Here is a 21,313-nt window from a genome sequence, read left to right as displayed (position 1 = left end):
ATTTTGTATGTGTTTAATGTTACATTTTCCAACATTTATGAATATAAAGCAAACTATGATGCTTATTCTAAGCGAAAAGCGTGCTCACAAGATCGGCGCCATGTTGCCCATGTCCCAATGTTGTTAACCAGTATCGTGGACGCGCAAATATATATACATCATGTGTACATGTAGGTCGATACAAGATACAATATATTCCATACGCAAGTTGTGTGTGTGTTTGTGTTTATATATGTGTGTGTGTGTGTGTGTGTGAGAGAGAGAGAGAGAGAGAGAGAGAGAGAGAGAGAGAGATGTAGAGAGACAGAGAAGAGAGAAAGAGAGAAGGTCAAAAGGTCAAATCGACTTAATTTAGCAGATTGTATGTCAAAATAATTAATAATTAGGTCCCAAATGTCCTCTGTTGCTTTATTCTACTGACCCGACCTCAGTATGATTTCTAAGCCGACTATTCATAGTCGTTTTGCTGGGCTCTGCGTTGGTAGGCTGCTAAATGTGCATGTTCACCGATAGGTGTCGGCTCCTCTCCTCCGAAGCTTAACTTCGTGTACGCTATCTGCTCCTGGTCGTCCTTTACCACAATGCTTTCATAGGGCTGGTCTGGGTTCGAGGCACTAGTAGCACCGGTTTGCACTGTCCAAGGCCCCGTATATTGTCTCCCATCACTATTCTTCTCCGTTCTGTGTTTTGATGCTGGCAGGACTTTGGCGTTTTCATAGGCAACATTGTCGTAATCCTGCGCCTGGGTAACATCTGGTGTCGAGGAGCGTTTTGTCCCTGGTCTCCGGCCGTTGTTCCTATAGCGTCGACATACAAAGAAAACCAAAATGGTGGTGAGGACGAGGGCTACAATGATGGCAAATGTCACGCCGATAATAACATCTACTGGCGCTGCTGCAACCCCATCTCCTGGAGCATCTGAGTCAATTACCTCCATGTGTTGACCTGTGGTAAAATTATGAGCCAGAACGTAACATGTTTTAATTCATACAATGCAATTTCCAACGGTTTATTATTAAGTTGATTTTCATATTATGTCAATTATACATGTATAAGTGGGCGCTCAGGGTAATTCCGTTCAACCTCTTATCAATAACAGTTTGCGCGAGCCATATGAAGGATGCGTATTTTAAGTCTTTTGCAAAAAAAAAAGTGACAACAAGTTAACTTGTATATGGCGTTGGAATGGCAAATAATAGGACACCATCAAACGGGATTGACTATGAAGCAGATTGCCAGGCAGGTCAGATAGCAGCAAGTTAAGTTCCCAGTCTGGTACTTAAATGGCGTTAAAAAAGCATGTTCGTTGCCTGGAAAGAAAATCCATTATTATTTACCAATACATCCACGTCCATCGGAGGCCAGTTCATACCCATTTCTACATGAACACGTGTAGCTACCACGTGTATTGTGACAGTTATGATCACAGACATGAGTTCCCTTGCTGCACTCGTCAACATCTACAAAAAAGTAAAAAAAAAGAGTTAATCTGTGTAATGTGACCAAATTTTTAAATATTATCTTCACCTTTCCTTCTTAGTCGGTGTTATTGGAACCACTACCGTAAAGAACCAGAGGATCAGAGAGGCGATACTGCCTCCGGATATTGTACAACCAGCTGGAGTAAGCGCATTCATATGGACCCCCCCCCCCCCCCCCCCCGAAAAAAAGGGACACCACCACCAGTCTTGTGCTTGACAAGCTCTATAAAATGCAATCAATAATAGTTCTCAAAATATGCAAAAAAAAATGGTACAATCAAGCAGATTTTCAAATTGGCCTGCGTTTTCCTACCATTGATCACTCCTGTGATTCTCTAGACAAAGGGCCTACTGGTTTTCCTTGAAATGTGTTGTCAGTGATGCATATGTGCTGACAAAAGAGAAAACCTAGGGGCAACACCGGGCACATCTCTGCTAGTTTTGAAGATATGAGGGGCAAGAAAATATGCAAAGCTCAGTTCATGGTGAAAAAGTAGGTCAAAGGTCAATTTCAATATCATAGTATATGAATTTCTTTTCAAGTTCAATAGTAACCATAGGCATTTCTTTGCCAATTTTGCAGATTTAAAGACCAGAAAACATGCAAAAAACAGCAGTTCATCATAAAAAGTAGGTCAAAGGTCAATTTTAAGGTCACAGTAAATTGCCTCTAATGACTTTCTATTCAAATTCAATAGTAACTATGGGCGTATCTTTGCCAGTTTTGAAAGTATAAGCATTAAAAAAGTTACAAGGTTCAGTTTATGGTGTATAATAGGTCAAAAGTCAATTTCAAGGTCACAGTAAGATTACCAGTATAAGACTTCCTATTCAACTTCAATAGTAACAATGGACCTATCTCTGCCAGGTTTGGAGCTAAAAGGGAAAGAAATTAGCAGAGTTCAGTTCATGGTGAAAAAGTAGGTCAAAGGTCAATTCCAAGGTCTCACTTAGATTGCCAGTATGTGACTTCCTATTCAAGTTCAATAGTAACTATGGACCTATCTCTGCCAGTTTTGGAGATAAAAGGGAACGAAAATTTGCAAAGTTCAGTTCATGGTGAAAAGTAAGTCAAAGGTCAATTTTAAGCTCACAGTAAATTGCCTCTAATGACTTCTTATTCAAGGTCAATAGTAACTATGGGCATATCTTTGCCAGTTTTGGAGATAAAAATGAACAAAACAATTTGCAAGGTTCAGTTCATGGTGAAAAGTAGGTCAAAGGTCAACTGCAATAGTAACAATGGATCTATCTCTGCCAGGTTTGGAGCTAAAAGGGAAAGAAATTAGCAGAGTTCTGTTCATGGTGAAAATGTAGGTCAAAGGTCAATTTCAAGGTCTCACTTAGATTGCCATTATATGACTTCCTATTCAAGTTCAATAGTAATTATGGACCTATCTCTGCTAGTTTTGGACTAAATGTTACAATTTTGGAGTTACAATAATGTGCCATAAATTTCCTACATAAAAAATTAATTAAAATAAAGAAAAGGTCATTTTGGTTGAAATTCTTGAAATGGGAGGTGCTCAGAAGTTCCAGATGTTCAAATTTCATGAAATAATGTCATTTTTGACCAGAAGTTGTCTGCCTTGCCAAGCCTTATGTTTTATTTTCCCGGGGTTCAAAATTTATTATACATTACCGTACTGCATATTTTGCTTTCACCACCACTATGTACCTTTTAATACTGCATAACTCGAAAACCGTATGGAATACAAAAAACGGAGACCACACGCACGAAAACGAAGTAAATACTCCAGTGCAGAAGACTACTGCAATCATACTGCAAACATGCTTCAAATCTGCTTCGATTGGGGAGCTTATTAGCATATTTGAAACACGCTTCTATAATGCTGCTAATCTACTGCATTAATGCTCCTCCTCTGTACAACCCTATGTAATTTTTGAAGTAGAATTGCAGTAGGCTATACTGCATTTCTACTGCAAATATGCTCCACACCACTACTGCGTTAATGCTTCTTTGCTACTTCGATACTACTGCATTTTCGTGCGGGGACTGCACTTCCAGTGTTGGGCTTTAAATGCTCTACAAGATGCAAAAAAGAATGGGTGTCTAGCATTAACGGTTTCCGATGGAGACAGTTTTCAGTTTCGGTATCTTATGGCCGCTACTCCCGCGAAAATGCACCGATTGACCCCAGCCGTCTGTAGAAATTTTCCCCATAATTTCTTCCGTAGGGTAGATAATTAGCATTCAATTTTGCCATTTTTGGACAAGGGTGCATTGCAATGAGTGCCACACCTAGTAGTAGGCTTGTTAAGGGGTCAAACGCTGCATTTTATAGTACAAATGTCTAACTTGGCATAAATGTTCCTTGGGCCAAAAGAAAATTTTTTTATCCAAAGAGACACGCTCTATCGATGAAGGTGTATTCTGCACCAGAAAATAATATAAAATGACGTATTACTCATTTACAAAGATGTAATACATATAGTTTCAAAATAGCGAATTATGCCCAATTTCAAAATGGTTTTTGGCGGCCATCTTGGATTTGAGGGATAAAACGGCCACCAATGGCCTCCTTAATGGTAAAAATGAGTTTTTTGCTCATACTTTAGTCCAATATGGATACTATAACAAAAAATTGCATTGAGATATATTTGAATACGGGTTATCAATATCCATGGTTTTGCAGCGTTCACACATATCTTGGTAGGCAGTTAAAACACCCTCTTTGTCCCTTCAAATCACCTACTATCACCAAAACAATATCAAAATGGACTTTTGCACCCCCAAAATAGTAGGAAGCGATATATATATATCAAGTATATATAGACCAAACGCTTCAAAATTCAGCATAAAATAGCAAAATTATGTCTACTTTCAAAATGGCAGGTGGCGGCCATCTTGGATTTGAGGCACAAAATGGCCACCAATTGCTTTCAAATGATCAAAAATGGGTTCCTTGTCCCTAATTTAGTTAGATTTGATAATCTATACAATTTTCTAGGCCAAAAATTAATTGGAATATGAAATATTATATATTTTGGCACCTAATTTGCATAATTTATGCTAATTTATGCATCGATAGAGCGTGTCTCTTTGGATAAAAAAAATTCTTTTGGCCCAAGGAACATTTATGCCAAGTTAGACATTTGTACTACAAAATGCAGCGTTTGGCCCCTTAACAAGCCTACTACAAAGCCCAAATTTTACGTGGAACGAGTTGAGATTATAGGTGACCTAAACCCAAGAGATGGGTACGATGGCCCTTTCCGTCTAGGAGGAGAAGCGGTAACGGTAACACGGCGGCGGAGCCGGCGGAACGATCCGGACGCGACTAAAACCATGTGTACCGCCAGCGCTTACGCTGGTGGTACAATAAGTTAACCCCTAGGAATTCATTATGAGAAGTTACAAAGAAAATGGATTTAACAGCAAATGGAACTTTTTATCTCTTATACTCTATTCAAACTAATGTTGCTACTTCTGCTATTATGGCCTACTGCTAATACCACTTCTACTATTACCATTGCTACCCCTACTAATACTACTGCTGTTCCTGCTATTAGTTCTAGTACCACTAGTACAATTTTTACTACTACAACAAGTACAATTATTAATACTTCTACTACTGTCAGTTCTTTTCCAGTCACTATTAGACAGCTTCTTAGGTACTACTACTACTACTACTACTACTACTACTTTTGCTTCTACTACTGTTGCTTCTACTACTACTACTACTACTACTACTACTACTACTGTTGCTTCTACTACTGCTACCACTACTACTACTACATCTACTACTACTGTTGCTGCTACTACTACTACTACTACTACTACTTACCGGCATCACACAGTGTTCCACTGTAACCGCTTGTACAGGTGCACACATTGGGGGCGGTACAAGAGCCGTGGACACACTCATCACTACAGACAGCTTGTATAACATACAAATGCATATTGTCAATCAATATGAACAATTATTATGGCAACAGTAATATGTATTGAAATTAATGAACTGCATGCTTTGAACAGTGTATTCCTATTGACAGCGTTTTTTATAAACAGATCCCCTAATTTAATAATGAACCCACTAAAAATTTCTACTCGAAATATATGCGAAAAACCCCACAATATAAGACACGCCATTACCTTTACGATTCATGCAATTTAAGAAAATGCGTTCATTAGAATTTATGTTTCAAACTCAAATACATGTCGAATGAAAAAATAAGCCAACAAATGATAAATAACCAATAATCAAATATATAAATAAGTAAATAAATACATTTTCAACATTTTACTTATGTATTATTAATGTACATGCGAGTCACATCACGTACGTATGTTACAGGTTGTTCCAGTGTGATTCCAACCCGGACAACAAGCTTGGGTCAAGTTATATTGTGTCTTGTACACTGGCCTGCTGTAGTATGTTATAAAATATCTGGAAAATGACAAAATTGTTAAAAAATAAATTAGATGAATGAGGCCCGGATGTGGTTTTGGAATCCAGGTGCGTTAGATCTTGATTACAGTTATTGGATTTACTTCAGCAATCATTCTTTGTCTTAAAAGATTATATCATATCCAAATAGGTTGAAAAAATTACGATTGGTTCACTCATTTTATTATATTAACATTCTTTACAGGCACGACGATAAATCACCACCTCCATTCCGAGGGTGATTCAAAAATCAGAAAATGCATTCACTCCGACACTCTGTTAACATAGTGGCGGTTGGGTGGGTTTCTACTACATGTACTCTCTGACCAAAGGGGGCGTTAATAGTCTGTTACAAAAATGTTGCACGGCTCACACTGCCATTTTGTATGCTATATAGGGAGCCACTCACAGGGTAGGTTTCTACTTTTACCAAACGATCTGAATACAGCAATAAAAATGTGTAATGAAAATCTTTCTTATTTAATATTTTCGTCTGTAGAGAGAGAGACTCTAAACTCTAAATTACAACTTTATAGATATTTCACAGATTACCGTATATTTATTATAATGTATCCAAAAATAGTTTTGCCTCCAAGAAGACCAAATTGAGACTATTCCGTACTTTTTACAGCTTGCTTTTTTATAGTTGTACACGATGAGATTAAATCTCGATATAGTAAAAAGAAATAAAAAGAGAAATTAAAGAGTAATATTCCAGCCAACCTGTATATGTGTGCCTGTATCTGGTGCTTTGGTTTCACCTTCCAAACCAGGAATTTTTGGAATAACGTTTGTGCTGCTGACTAAATGCTGATATGTACTGGTATTTCATGACTGATCTACTTTTTGTGTCAATATAATGTCACAGCCCAGAGTTAATAATGAAATCACCACGTACCTGGTTCGTCTGCAACGCAACCACCCAAAAAGACCACAATGAACTGTATATCGGTGAGATTGCCGTCTGCTTGCTTGTAAATAAACCATCACCGATGTACTTTTCCGTTGAGTACAGACATGTCTAAAACAAGACAAAAGTATGCATTAATTAAATTTACATTTACTGAGTTTAAAGAAGTATCAAAGTCATGTTTTTTCTATGTCTAAATATGCTTCAAAACTAATTAATTCTTTCACAATTCAGACCTTTAAAAACATCAAATCACTAAATTATGCACAGGGAAACATTTCTGTTAAAGTTACTGGTCTGTCAATCTATTGCCTCAGGCTGTCAGTCAATGGCCTTGAGAACTGGTTAGATTGGATCTTATCTACCCGTCAGAAGTGTTTTATATTTTTCTCTTCTCTATAAGGATTCCAAGAAGTGCAAAAATGGGACAAGGACAGACGAAACCAAAGTCTGTCCTAGATTAGTATGATTATATGTGTGGATTTTCATATCAGCTTGATATTAAACCATTTTAAACTTGTCACAATATTGAAAAAAGATGAATCTTTGAACACCGATCGTACTGCGTTGCAATTTAGTTTTTAGTTGCACTCTATCGGTACTTCCTGGTTTAAGCAAGGGTCTATAACGACTATAAAATAAACTTATAACTGCATTGCTCACCATAAAACACCAAACAATAGGTAGATATTAACATATCAGACGGCTAAAATGCAAAATTGCACATGACAACGATTTATAGCCTTGCATGATTTTCCCGTGACGTTATTTGTCGCGCTGTCGGTCGATGCAGTAACTTATTAGAAAACAAACTGGCAGAAAAGAAGCATAATTCTGCACCTTCAAGCTCCGTGACACGTTTTCATATCCTATACCCTGTATTTGTTCAAGTAGTATTTGCTTAAAATGCTAAAAGACAAAAAAAAAAAAACATTATCTTATCATGCCGTCAGAAAATCCGCTTCAACTCGGCACCTGTGGCTGCACTCCCATGTACTTCCAGCTACATATGACCAGGCAGCTTTACATCTTATACCAATCGACGTCATATGGCGCGCACTTTCGGTACAATCATTTTTCTCCGGTTTCCTTTATTGCGGGATAATTTTCAATTCTGAAGGTTGCATTAGTCGAGCTGAATCAGGTATCATGGAGACTTCTCAATGAAATGAATATTTATTAGAAGCAAGAGGGGCGAAGCTAATGGCACATGCGTGACAGTAATTCGTCACTGGACTCAGAAAGGTAATATATCTGTGCAAGACTGCGTTTTTACTGACATAAATAGTGTGGATAGTAATAATGATCTTCATCAAACCCTAATCGATTCCGACTTATAGGGGTATCCACTTCCTGACCTGCCCTGAAAATGTCATTAAAATCCATCGATAACTCTTTGAGGTAAGTTGGCGACGAACAAACAGGCAAAAAACGGAGATAAATACATAACCCTCTTGACTGAGGCAATAAAGACCCTAGCTCTGCCAAAATTTATATCTATATTTTTAATGTACATGTTATTAGTTTGACCACTCAGACTGGGTTTCCATGCCTAGATCGATCCATCTGGATCGGTCTAACTCCCTGGGGAGTCTCACCAAAATACTATCAACTTAACCGGCTCAAGTGTCTGCCACGCCTACCGAATCAGCTACGGGATAAAGATAATCGCCCCCAAACAGCTTTACTAGGCGCGACAAACATTTAAGCCGGCTAAGTTAATAATTTAGTGAGACTCCCAGGGAGATGGGTTGATCCAAATATCTGTGGGATCGGTCCCTTAGTCTTAGCATATCTACCGTAATAAATAACCTGCGTTAAAAAAACACCAGGCTCTGAATGGCTACATAGTGGAGCACATGTATCTGGTGGGGTCCTTCACGACCTCAAAAATATTTATTTAAAAAGAAAACTGATGCAAATATCCTGGAAGGTGATTAAATATGGCGAATGACGCAGAAAACGCGTAAAGGACCCCAACAACCATGAATAGGGTTAATAAGCATCTTTCACATATTTCACTTGGTTGCTATATAAAATGTTGTATTCTAACATTGATCTCCCCTTAGATCAGAGACCAAGCCACCAGTGTAACACTTACACTGTATACAGTCACACGAATGATTATATAACACATGAATTAAAAATAAAATTCAACTTACCCAGTAAGGGAATTATTCTCGACACATTGCTGGAGCAGGATAACCAACAACAGACCCCAGCTGGTGGCAGCCATTTTCACGGTTTGCCTCCGTGTTTCAACTGCAGCACGTTAAATGAATGTCGGGACAACTTTCCTCACGCTTCCCTAATCCTCGCTACCAACACTCATGGCCATCCGTTCCAAAAAACTTATGATCTTATAATTTATTGGTCACAATAAAAGGATTTATTGGGGATAAGATTACCAATGTTAGATAAGCTTCCCAGGGAGCTTGACTCTTATAAAATAAATATATTTCTATTCGGTTGAGCAAAGTGAATAAGAATGGAATTATTTTCTCCTAGGGGGCGACACTGTATATTATGTTAGTTGTGATACTGGTAAGAATTGTGGGTAAGTTACGATAGTTGTTCATTCGACCAGTTAGCGCAGACCAGTTGACACGTAAATTTTATTTTTTCAAATTTTGTTTATGGTTTTGTTGTTTTAATTTGATTGGTACATGTGATTCTTTTTGTTTTATAACTACATTGGGTATTGCTGCAGTGGTTATTTTTATTTTTTCAATGTTTTTGTTTTCAAAATAAGTATAGTGTACGTTGTGTTAGAGTGTAGGCGTACAGTGTGCATGGGTGCGTGTTTGGGGTGTGATTTATGTTTATTTGAGCTGTTTGGGAGGTAGTTTCGCACTTGTGTAGTGGAGGGATGAGTTCGGAGGAGGTGTTTGGGAGGTGGTCTCTGGTGATTTCCTATGTATGGGAGAAATGAGATCAGAAGTGCTTGGGTTGTGATATTCTGTTAAATCCCTATGTGAGGGAAAGCTGAGCTCGGGAAAGCTGTTGGGATGTTATATCCTTATGATTCCCTAAAAAGGGAAAGGTGAGCTCGGAAGGACTGTTTGGAATGTGATATCCCGGTGACTCCCTAGGTAAGGGAAAGATGAGCTCGGAAGATGTGTTGGGATGTGATTTCCCGAGGATTCCCTATGTAAGGGAAAGATGAGCTCGGAAGAGCTGTTGGGATGTGATATCCCGGTGATTCCCTAGGTAAAGGAAAGATGTGCTCGGAAGAGCTGTTGGGATGTGATATCCCGTTGATTCCCTATGTAAGGGAAAGATGAGCTCGGAAGAGCTGTTGGGAAGTGATATCCCGGTGATTCCCTAGGTAAGGGAAAGATGTGCTCGGAAGAGCTGTTGGGATGTGATATCCCGTTGATTCCCTATGTAAGGGAAAGATGAGCTCGGAAGAGCTGTTGGGACGTTATATCCCAGTCATTCCTTTTTATATATAAAAGGAAGAGATAATACAGAGGTTTGGTGAGGAGAGAGTCTCCTAGTGTTTATAATTTATTTATTTAATTATTTGTTTATATTGTTTCTAAATGATTGAAGATGGTTTGAAATAAAACTCGTGCGCTAACTGCGTCCATATGCACTTTATATGTTGTTTGTGTTGTTTTATTATTAATGTTATGCAGTGTCGGTTATGGTCTAGGAGAAGTTCCAAATGTTTCTTCACTAATTCCAGTTAGGATGTCTCCTCTGTTTTTCACGCTTAGACTTCATTACTTCCAAGCGGCACTGGTGAGACAAAATTATGGGGTGCAACCTGATTGGACAGTGCCACTTGTCCTGTGTAGGATAAGCCAGTAACAGGTATACGAGTTCAATTACGCAGAGTAGAGGGGGAGCCTTCTCACACTTGTTCAGAAAAATCCGCAACGTTGAGTAGCTCATTGTTCAGAAAAGAAATTTTTATGGTGAATTTTGGAAAAGTTATTCAAACCCAAACCCTGCCCCCCTAGTATTTTTTTTCTTTTTTTCCTGACTAATGAGCACATTTGTGCATTGGTTAAATGTAACATGGTTGTATTTATGGTAGTTATATATGACTCTGTTGGCATATTTATTAGTCAAGGATAAGCGGGTTATCATTTTGTTTATTAATATATTTTATACTTGTGAGATATATTACTTTAAAACAATAGTTAGGTAAATGTACTATGCAGGGCACATGTGGCAGTACTAAGACCAAGAGAGACAACTCTATGATTGGGCTGTCAGAGCAATCAGAACACCTAGCTACGTCCTCGCCCTAAAAAAGATAGGGGTTGCGCAGCTTACTCTCAGCCTAGGCCGACTTTAGAAAACGAATCTTCTTTAAAAAAAATCACTGCCATTTTTGGTCCTTTTTTCCTCCATTTTTACTGAAATTTAAAATCATATCTTAAACTTGATCATGTATGGTAAATCATTTACAAGCTCTTTCATAAGAGCCAAGGTCCCTGGGAAGCTTATCCTACATTGATAATCTTATCCCATATAAATATTACATTTATGTGCACATGAATTAAGAGTAGTGTCTGGGGCTAGTTTCCTGTTAGAATTTTCGTGATTTCTTAAAATTACACCAGAAACAGTTGTTAGTTGAAAGTATCATTTTATTAACATTTGTACTTTGATTAATACACAAAGTACGAATTCAAAGTACATATAGTTAAATATTTATCATATGAACGATAATCATGCATCGCAATTTATTTACAAGTTTAAGATATAATTTTAAGTTTCAGCAAAAAAGGGCCAAAGGTACGGACTGTTAACTGTCTAAATTAAAGTAGCATCAACATTCCTATGTGTGTTCCTTTTTCCGCTTGCATTTAGTAAGGTCCGGATGCCGGTTCAGAAAGTTAATTTTCTTCGTTATTTCGCTTGATATTTTGAGTTCCGTCGATAGAAAAAGCGAAAGTTCTTTTGCACGCTCCTTCTCCTGCTAAGCAACTAACATTGCCTGTTGACGGTATACCTAATAACATTGACCCAGGCCTAAAGCAGAAGTCATTTGTTAAACAAACTTCCTTTTTACAAAGTGGTCGACATACCAAGGGTAAAAAGGTGGTGGAAAATTAACTAGTGCATTAAAAATATCTGTTAGAATATGATTTTTTTTTCTGGGGAGCATGGAAGGAGTATTTCTCACGTAGAGTCTCATGTATTTTACTTTTCTTCTGTTCCAGATATAGCGATCTCTATCAAGTTGAGCCAAGAAACATATGATCGACAAACAGTGAACTTTTTAGATAATATTTGATATTTCTGCAAGTTACGTTTTTTAAAACTATGTGTTGGTACTTTGGTCGGTTTGGGGGCAATTGTTTATATGTCAACTTGCTTCAAATGCATCATTTATGTATTCTTCTGAGTCATCATATAATCAAATCACTTTGGATCATTTATTAAACACCAACTTTGCGTGTTGCATTACCTAAGGAGAGAATTTTTATATAAACTTTGTATCGCATTGGATTGCATAAATTAAGTTCGTTATTTAAGGCTTTTGTAGCCCTTATTTATCATTCATGATATTTTTCCTGTAGTATATAAAAACCAGAAAACTGGTCATTTATTTATAAAAGCACAAAATGGACAAAATAACTTTATATACATATACCGTAGTTCATAAGTATCACTTTCGTGATGCAGAAAAGGCGAATTTTGATTGTGAAGGTGTACTTTCAAAATGTACAACTTAATCTGTAAAAAATCATTTTCTGCTCGATTATACATGTAGACAGAGCATGCCTTGTTTATAAGAAAAATTGCTGAAATTCAAAATAGTCACGTGATGAGGAATTATATCTTCACTAGCCAGAACACTCATTGCATCATACTATCAACTGGAACATGCTCCTCACACCACAGTGCGAAAAATGGTTCGTAGAGAATATTAGAAAATCCATTAGTAAATACCTTTTTCAAAGTATAAAAAAAATACAAAAATATTTGTTATGAAGGGCGCAAACTTAAATTAGGAAAAACATCTGTAGGCTTCTTTTAACGGAAAGCGAGAAACTTAACTACTTGAAAACTTCTCAGTCTGGACCCTGGAACAAGTTCAAGTTCGGCTGATACATCAATCAACAATGAGCATAAATGTATGTACATGTAATTTGTAAGTCAATATAAGATATAAAATGCAGTTACATTCACTCCCGAGAGAGAGAGAGAGAGAGAGAGAGAGAGTCCCTGAACTAAAGCGAATCGATAGGTTGTCCTGCTAATTAACCTTGCTACCAGTTTTAAGGCAAGCATACTATTAGTCGTTTTGCTGAGTTTTGCGGTGGTAGGCTGACTTATTTTCATATATCAGTAGGAATCGGTACATCTCCTCTTATTAATAACTGAGAGTATGGCTTCTGCTCTGTGACGTCCCTTATCATCATGCCTTCATAGGGCTGGTCTGGGTTCGAGGCATTTGTAGTATCGGTTTGCACTGTCCAAGGCCCCGTATGTTGCCTCCCATCACTATTCTTCTCCGTTCTGTGTTTTGATGCTGGCAGGACTTTGGCGTTTTCATAGGCAACATTGTCGTAATCCTGCGCCTGGGTAACATCTGGTGTCGAGGAGCGTTTTGTCGCTGGACTTCTGTCCCTGTTCTTATAGCGTCGACATACAAAGAAAACCGAGATAGCGGCGAGGATGACAGCCACAATGACGGCCAATGTCACGCCGATGATAGTAACTAATTTGTTTTCCGTACCCTGATCTACTGGCGCTGCTGCATCAATTGCTGCCTTCATTTGTAGACCTATAGTAAAATTAAAAACCGGAACGTAAGAGTTTTTTTAATTAATATGGTACAATTTTTAACGGCTTGATATTAGGACAGTTGTTGAAATTTTTACATTGTTTAATCCCACTTGATGCCTTGTGCGTGCATGTCCTTAGATAATTCATTTTAAAAGAAGCCCAAGAAATAAATACAACGAGCGATCAGGTTTCATAAAACGTGCATGTACAATCTTAGTTTCCATGCAGTGGCGGATTTAGGGTGTGTACGTGGGGTACTGACCCCCCTTCGATTTCTGAAAAAAATCTCCTCTAGGAGATTTTGAATTTTGACTAGCTTACCCCACCACATGACACCGTTCGCCCCAAAAATAACAATACCCATCAGCGGGCCCCGAAATTCACGCCAAGGGGGGTGAGGGCTGGCTCCGCACCAGCACAATCTTAGTTACTGAATGATCCAGATGGCGATTTTTTGTTCCCTTTACACTTGGTACACAGTATTTATATCATTTCAACCACGGAACTCCTTGGTTCAACCTTCAACCATTTCTAAGCGCCTGTCTTGTCTCATTATTTCAACGCGTTTAGCTCCTAAGCATGTTACACGCTTTTAGCCTGAATGGAGTATGACCCGATTAACGGCTAACTTTATGTAGGGTGCAAGTTGCAGATTTTCGACGGTTTTAGCATATATATATTTTAGCATAATAAAACTCCACAAGATAACGCTATCATAAAGTTTAGTAGAAACGGCCTTTGAATCTCTCGACAATTATTACGTTACCACAAAGTCTTTTGTTAGATGGGGCATTAATCTGCGTGGAGTTAAAAAAGCACGTAAGGCGTTACCATGACGTTATCATAATATCATTGTGTACTATAACCAGCATGTAACCACCTGATAACGTCATGACACGTTATTTGTTATCTGGATTATTACTTAATTAATAGGCCTGTTTTCAATCATCACAAGTTACCTCTTGAGATGACAAATAATAGGAAGGCGTGAAGCTGGATTGTCTATGAAGCAGAAAGCTAGACAGTTATGACAGCAACAGGTTACAGTCTGGTCAATCAAAGCATGCCTGGCACTAGAACCTATAAGCAACCATTTACCTATACAGCCGCGTTCATCGGAGGCCAGTTCATACCCATTTCTACATGAACACGTGTAGCTACCAAGTGTATTGTGACAGTTGTGATCACAGGCATGAGATCCGTTACTACACTCGTCAACATCTGAAAAGTAAATAAAAGTAGACCTAGGCCCCCTAACTCGAAAGCATCGAGCGTTGCGAGTAGCGATATCACATAGAGGATACAATGTATTATACGGGACGAGTATGGGTGAGTTTTGGAATCGAGACGCTTGCGCTCGGTCGCAACGCGCGATGCTTTCGGGGCCCTGTTCAATGTGACCAAATGTTACAAAATCCATTGGTCGTATTGGGAAATGCATCTTATATTATGATTAACTAAGAACAACGTGCATTTATCATACAACACTACCCTACAGAACTGTTCAACACAAGAATTTTATAAAACAAGCAGCTGACATGTGCACTGTGACACTATACACGCTAATCCGTGAGAATACTATTTACCAATACATTCACGTCCATCGGACGCCAGTTCATACCCATTTCTACATGAACACGTGTAGCTACCACGTGTATTGTGACAGTTGTGATCACAGACATGAGTCCCATTACTGCACTCGTCAACATCTGAAAAAAAAAGAAATGTTACTTTGTGTAATGTGACTAAATGTTACCAAAATAATAAGTCGTATTGGAAATTACATTAGCTATATGATCAGCTAAGAATAAAATGCATCAATCAAGTTCAGTAGAATATTTTACCTATACATCCACGTCCATCGGACACAAGTTCATACCCAGTTTTACATGAACACGTGTAGCTACCACGTGTATTGTGACAGTTTTGATCACAGGCATGAGTTTCCTTGCTGCACTCGTCAACGTCTGAAAAGTGAGACGACATCTGTATATATGTTTGGACCACGGTGGAAGTAAAGAAAAAAAGACTCAGACGTGGTGTAACTCGCGTAACCACACATCTCGCATGAATGGGTTATAACCCGCTAATGGACCCGTGGCTTCGCACTCGTGTATGCCACATAACCCTCGCTGACTCGGGGTCTATCTATTACTTATACTTTGTATGTTTGGTCGTATAGAAAATGACATATGTTCTCACGATTTACGAATAATATCCTTGCTTATACTACTAACCAAGGAACGATGATCACCTCGAGGGAAACTTTAACAATTTAAAAAAATGAAAGGTAATAATGATTTTTGTTAGCCGCGTTCTTTGTCTTACCGTTGCAGAATTTCTTGTCAGCAGCAAGAACGTAGCCTTTATTACAGGAGCAGTTGTAGCTCCCATGAAGATTGTTACATTTCTGCTCGCAGCAATGATGTGACGTTGAGCACTCGTCGCGGTCTGAAATTGATACACAGCTGTTACACAGAATGTATTTTGTTTTAGTACAAGCCACGAGGTAAATAAGTTTTACATCTTTCATAAAAAAAACGTATTTAGAAAGAAATCTGCACAATCTTCTTTTTATTATTACGAGTTTGTAGTCTTGGAACAAAGCTTGAATCAAATATTTACTGTATATCAACATATATTGTGTAACACAACGTTAAAATAACTTTGACATGCATAAGTGCTCAACATAAAACAGAATTATGTTTGCACAAGTTATGTCTTGATCTAAGATGTCTTGATCGACACTACACGCCACAGGTGAACACAGTGCAAAACACCTCTTTTCTTTACAAAGAATATATGGTTTAAAAAAATGCAATCCACACGGAAACTTTGATCTTATTTTAAAAAGAAAATTAATACATTTTAACTTAACAATATCTCACTGTGCCTGAAAAAATGGATGCTAGAATCAATTTGATTCGTACATCACTTTTACTTTTAACAAATGCTCAAAATTCAAAATAGCTTTCAATGATGCTGCCTTTTTTTTAATTCACTCGAAAGCTAAACAACACTTATCATTTACATCCGACTATACTTACTATTAACAAATGTATTGGCCTCAAATATAACCTCAATAAAGATATCATCTCTGAAATTTAACTGCTTAACAACATGTTATTATTATCACTTTTACTCAACAAAATATCTAAACCTTATTCACCGTACTAGGCGACACTGTGCGTGACCGGTCAAGGAAGTACAAAACAGCACACGTCATAATTCATGTGCTCTAAAACTTATCGGAAATGATTTTTTAACCAAATATCTTCCTTACCAGAGCAAGTCAGACCGTTCCCGTCCAATACAAATCCAGTCCTACAGGTACAAAAGAAATTTCCCACGGTGTTGGTACAGCTATGGGCACAGCCGCCATTGCCTGTGGAACATTCGTCGACATCTATGAATTTTTTTAATAAAATGTGTTAATGTGAACATGTATGTGTGACTGTTATAATAGCAACGGTTATATTACTTTTTTCCTACATTACAATACAGTTTACCTAGAGTCATTATATTTTATGAATGCCTTTTCAATTTAGAGATAATGATTTAACCTAACCCCCTGTCATTTATTCAAAAAGCAGCAAAAGGAAATACCAATGTGAAATTTAATATTTTATTTTTCTAATTACTAACATGTTACGTATACAGTTTTAAAATAGGACTGGGTATCTCTTATACTACTGCTGCAACTTCTGCTTCTGTTACTGGTAATGTGGTAATTGGTATTGCTGCTACTACTACTGCAACTATAATTGATGTAACAACTACTACATGTACTGCTGTTGCTCCTGCTATTACTATACAATGTGGAATTTCTGTTACTGCTACCACCACCAGCACTACCACTAATGCTGCTTCTTTTACAGTCTATAACTGTTTTTGCTGCTGCTGCTGCTGCATGGCGCTACTTCTACTACTTCGATGACGACTACATGCACTATTATTATGGCTATTACAGATTCTGCTACTTCCTCTGTTGCTGCTTCTATTACTGCTACTGGTACCACTGTCACTGATACTACCTCTGCGTCTAGACTGCTGTTGATATCACTACCTGTCTACTTCTGCTACGACTGCTATGATGATAAGAATATCAACAATTCCAATAAACGATTTCAAAAACTACTGGCACTACTGCTTCTGTTACTTCTAAGAGTATTGTGTGTTTTATTACCACAAATACCTCACTACTGCTACTACTACTACTACTACTACTACTACTACTATTAGATACTTACCGGCATCACACAGTGCTCCACTGTAACCGCTTGTACAGGTGCACACATTGGGGGCGGTACAAGAACCATGGAGACACCCGCCACTACAGATTGCTTGTAAAGAATAGAAATGCAAAAAAATGAATGAAGATTATGGCAGTGGTTATATACATTTAAATAAATAAGCACATTTATACAGAAAAATACATAAACATAAGAATATTGTTCACAATAGTGTTCTATATAAACAAAGGCTCAACAAACCCGTGTAATCGATACATGTCAGTACATATGTACTGGGTTAGGATTCGAAGAAGCTATGATGGTAATAAGGCTCAGATTCAAATATATATATATATATATATATATATATATATATATATATATATATATATATATATATAGTATGTTTAAGTGAATGGAAAAAAATGGACTAACAGAAACATGACCGATTGTCTAGATAACCAGGTATATAAGCAAATAAGGTGACGACATGCAATTTATTTCACTCACGTGTGTTACACGTTGATCCAATTCGTGCCCAACCCGAGCAACAGAATTCAACCTGGTAATATCGTGTGTTGTACTTATTCACGGCGCGGTACACTGTACCATATCTGGAAAATAAAGGGACGCCCTTGCTGGCAGGTAGATGAACGGAGGCGGATTAGGTTTTTTAAAAAGTTAAAAATCGACAAACAATGAACGTACTACATTTATTACTGTAGGTTTAACAATTGACTTTTCTTACAAAATTGATCAGCTTCCCTGTATCACCAAGGTAATACTACTAATTATACCCTATCAATGACGTGAGTGGCTCAAAAATTAGTAACTTCTTTCTATATAGATCACCGGTGTCGTGTACCAGAAAGACCCCCATGACAGAGAGTCCGCTTCCCATTCATTTGTTAAGGTGAGCCTCGCCCTAGAATTTGACCCACTTAGGTCAAACTAACCCTTACCATTATAACTATATGGACGGCGGACTTTTTGTTACACGGACCCTCAGTTTACTGACACCTGCACTCTGTCGTTCTTTGGGCAGCGGGATTGGTTTCTGCATGTACCAAACATAAATAATTTTGCGATTCCAAAAATCTTTCTTATCCTACTTTTACCATAACAAAGATACTCTGAAATATTTTCACCAATTACATAGACCATGCACATACATCTAAGAGATCATCGTCCATCCGATCTTAAATTCGGTATCTTTGAAAAATGCCTCATGAAAACAATGCAATGGCTTTTGGTTTAACCTATCTCCACTGAAGCATTTGAAGGTATTCGTAGTCCACCATTAAACAGCTTGGTTTTGTGTTTTAATAGACAACTTATTTATTTAAATGTTCATATCCAGACAAGAAACCAAACACTCCTTGATATAAACAAAAGAACGTCAAAAATGTATCTGGTAATTGTTTGGTATGATGTTTATACTTTATACGAACAATAGCTTACGCCAGTGTGACCGGAATGGTAGTCCGCTGGGAACAGTAGCACGTTCTCCATTACTGTGGACACACATTTGTCCCATACAGACCAGCGGGCAAATTATGTTATTTTAACGTTGAAACAACGTTGAACCATAACGTTGATAAGACGTTGGATATACGTTGGATTTGAAAGTTGGATCAACGTCAGATAACAACATTGTATCAACCTCAGTTGTTAGACAACATTCTTGCATGAGGACATTAAAATGACGTGAAATGTTTTTAATTTTGGTACAAAACTCAGGTACACAATTATAACGTACACTGTTAAAACATTCAAGTACCTGCTTTGTCTGATTTTTTCAACACTTTTAGCTCCTAAGCATGGTACACCCTTTTAGCCTGGATGTGTTCAGCAGTAGGACAGGTTTGATGGCTAAATGTTTGTAGGGCATATATGTATGGGCTTTAAGTTAGGATTTCCAAGGTTTAGTTTTAACAAAGTCACAGTCACCTCAACCTGTCTATCTATAAAAGGGTACCGAGAACTGTCAACTTTGTTAACTTCACTCAATTACATTTACAGCGACTTATTCATCCTAGTGTTAGCTGACCTTGCAAGGAAGTTTATTGGAAAGTATTTCTGAATAACAAGTAAAGAAAATTCACTAGCTCACTGAAGACACAAAACAACTGTCACTTTTACTTTAAAACACTTTTTTTAAATATTCTGAGAAAGTTAGTTACAGTATTGATAAACAAAGTATCACGTTTTCAATAATTAATATTGTCTTGCATCACGACGACCGAACAACGACGTTGAGTCAATGACCAAAATACAACGTTGAGTCAACGTCACATATGACGGTGTTTTGACGTGGCTGGATCAACGTTGATTTTACGTTGAATTTAGGTAGATCAACGGCAATTCAACGTATCAACCTGTTTTCAACGTTGATCCAACGTCACTATGCCTGCTGGGAATACTCCAACCAACCCTAACCTGTACTAATCATATTGGACCCCGGACAACCATTCCTAAGATTACCATTCCTGTCTCACCTGTCTTGGAAACCACACTGGGTGAGGTCAGAATTCCAGGTATGTTATGTGTTAAGTGTTAGTGTTACAGATATGTTACACATATGTTGCATTAATCAACAATTCTGACCTCTTACTAAACACTAGTGTAACACCAATGTTAGTGTAGCAGATCTGTTGAAAACTACAGTTCCTGTAACAGACGGTGTCTCTGTTACATAAAATGTTAAATTAATCAGAGCAAACTAAATGAATGTTAAGCTTAAATTTTTTAATCCGTTTCTGTGGGGATCAACGAGGAGTTTTCACAGAATATATTTAGCTTATCTGCTTTCGATATTTAGCACGTCAGAAATAAAACATTTGAATTCCTCTTAATTTTAGAAAGTTTAACCACCAAGTGGTTAAGCTGGTGTTACATCTTCAAGAGGTCAAGACTGAATATGTTAGTGTTAGCAGACATTTAGTTTTGGTCTAATTTCTAGTAGCCTCCTCAGTGAAGATGATATTTGAGCCTGATTTGCAGGCTATTGCACTCGAGAGAGCCAAAAACTACAATCGTACAGCTGCTGTTAATTCAGAGCCCGTGGACACTTGAATCGTTTTGCAGTTGCCTTTTTTTTAATTTTAACCTGAACTGAAAAAAAATCAAAAGTTAGTTTTCATATTCAGATTACCTGTCAGAGACCAAAACCAGAAGCAGTTTAAGTGATACTCTATTGATGAAGAAAAGTGGAGTTTTTTTTTTTTTTTTTTTTTTTTTTTTTGACTTTATTCATAGGTTTCTTCATAGCTTACATACATTCGAAATGTGTCGATGAACACCATTTAAGTATTTTATTCCTTTAAAGGAAGTTATAAAATTGTCATGGTAAAGAACAAGATAAACAGCATATGTATATGGAAGTTGACTTGGGGATTCCCACTGTGCTATTCTTGTTGGTGCCACACAGCAGGAAATGGGTCAAAATGGGGCTATCAGCCTGTTAACAACATGTTGCAGCAGAATAGCAGGATGTTGAGCACATGTCAACAGACTGTTTACCAG

General features: G+C 37.6%; 1 long non-coding RNA gene across 1 annotated transcript; it reads right to left on the bottom strand.

The window, feature by feature from the left end:
• Window positions 1-1,345: 1,345 nt before the first annotated feature.
• On the bottom strand, window positions 1,346-15,494 carry LOC147762682 (uncharacterized). The gene is made up of 3 exons (XR_015334208.1): window positions 15,401-15,494; window positions 15,143-15,265; window positions 1,346-1,460 (listed from the first exon to the last, which is right to left on the bottom strand). It is a non-coding gene; the product is annotated as an uncharacterized LOC147762682 (long non-coding RNA).
• Between the last annotated feature and the right edge of the window lie 5,819 nt (window positions 15,495-21,313).

Source organism: Lingula anatina, chromosome 4, assembly GCF_051362555.1.
Source record: "Lingula anatina isolate TDL-2025a chromosome 4, LinAna3.0, whole genome shotgun sequence".
NCBI classification, from domain to species: Eukaryota; Metazoa; Brachiopoda; class Lingulata; order Lingulida; family Lingulidae; genus Lingula; species Lingula anatina.
Note: the sequence above shows the minus strand (reverse complement) of the source record. Positions and strands in the feature narration are given on the sequence as shown.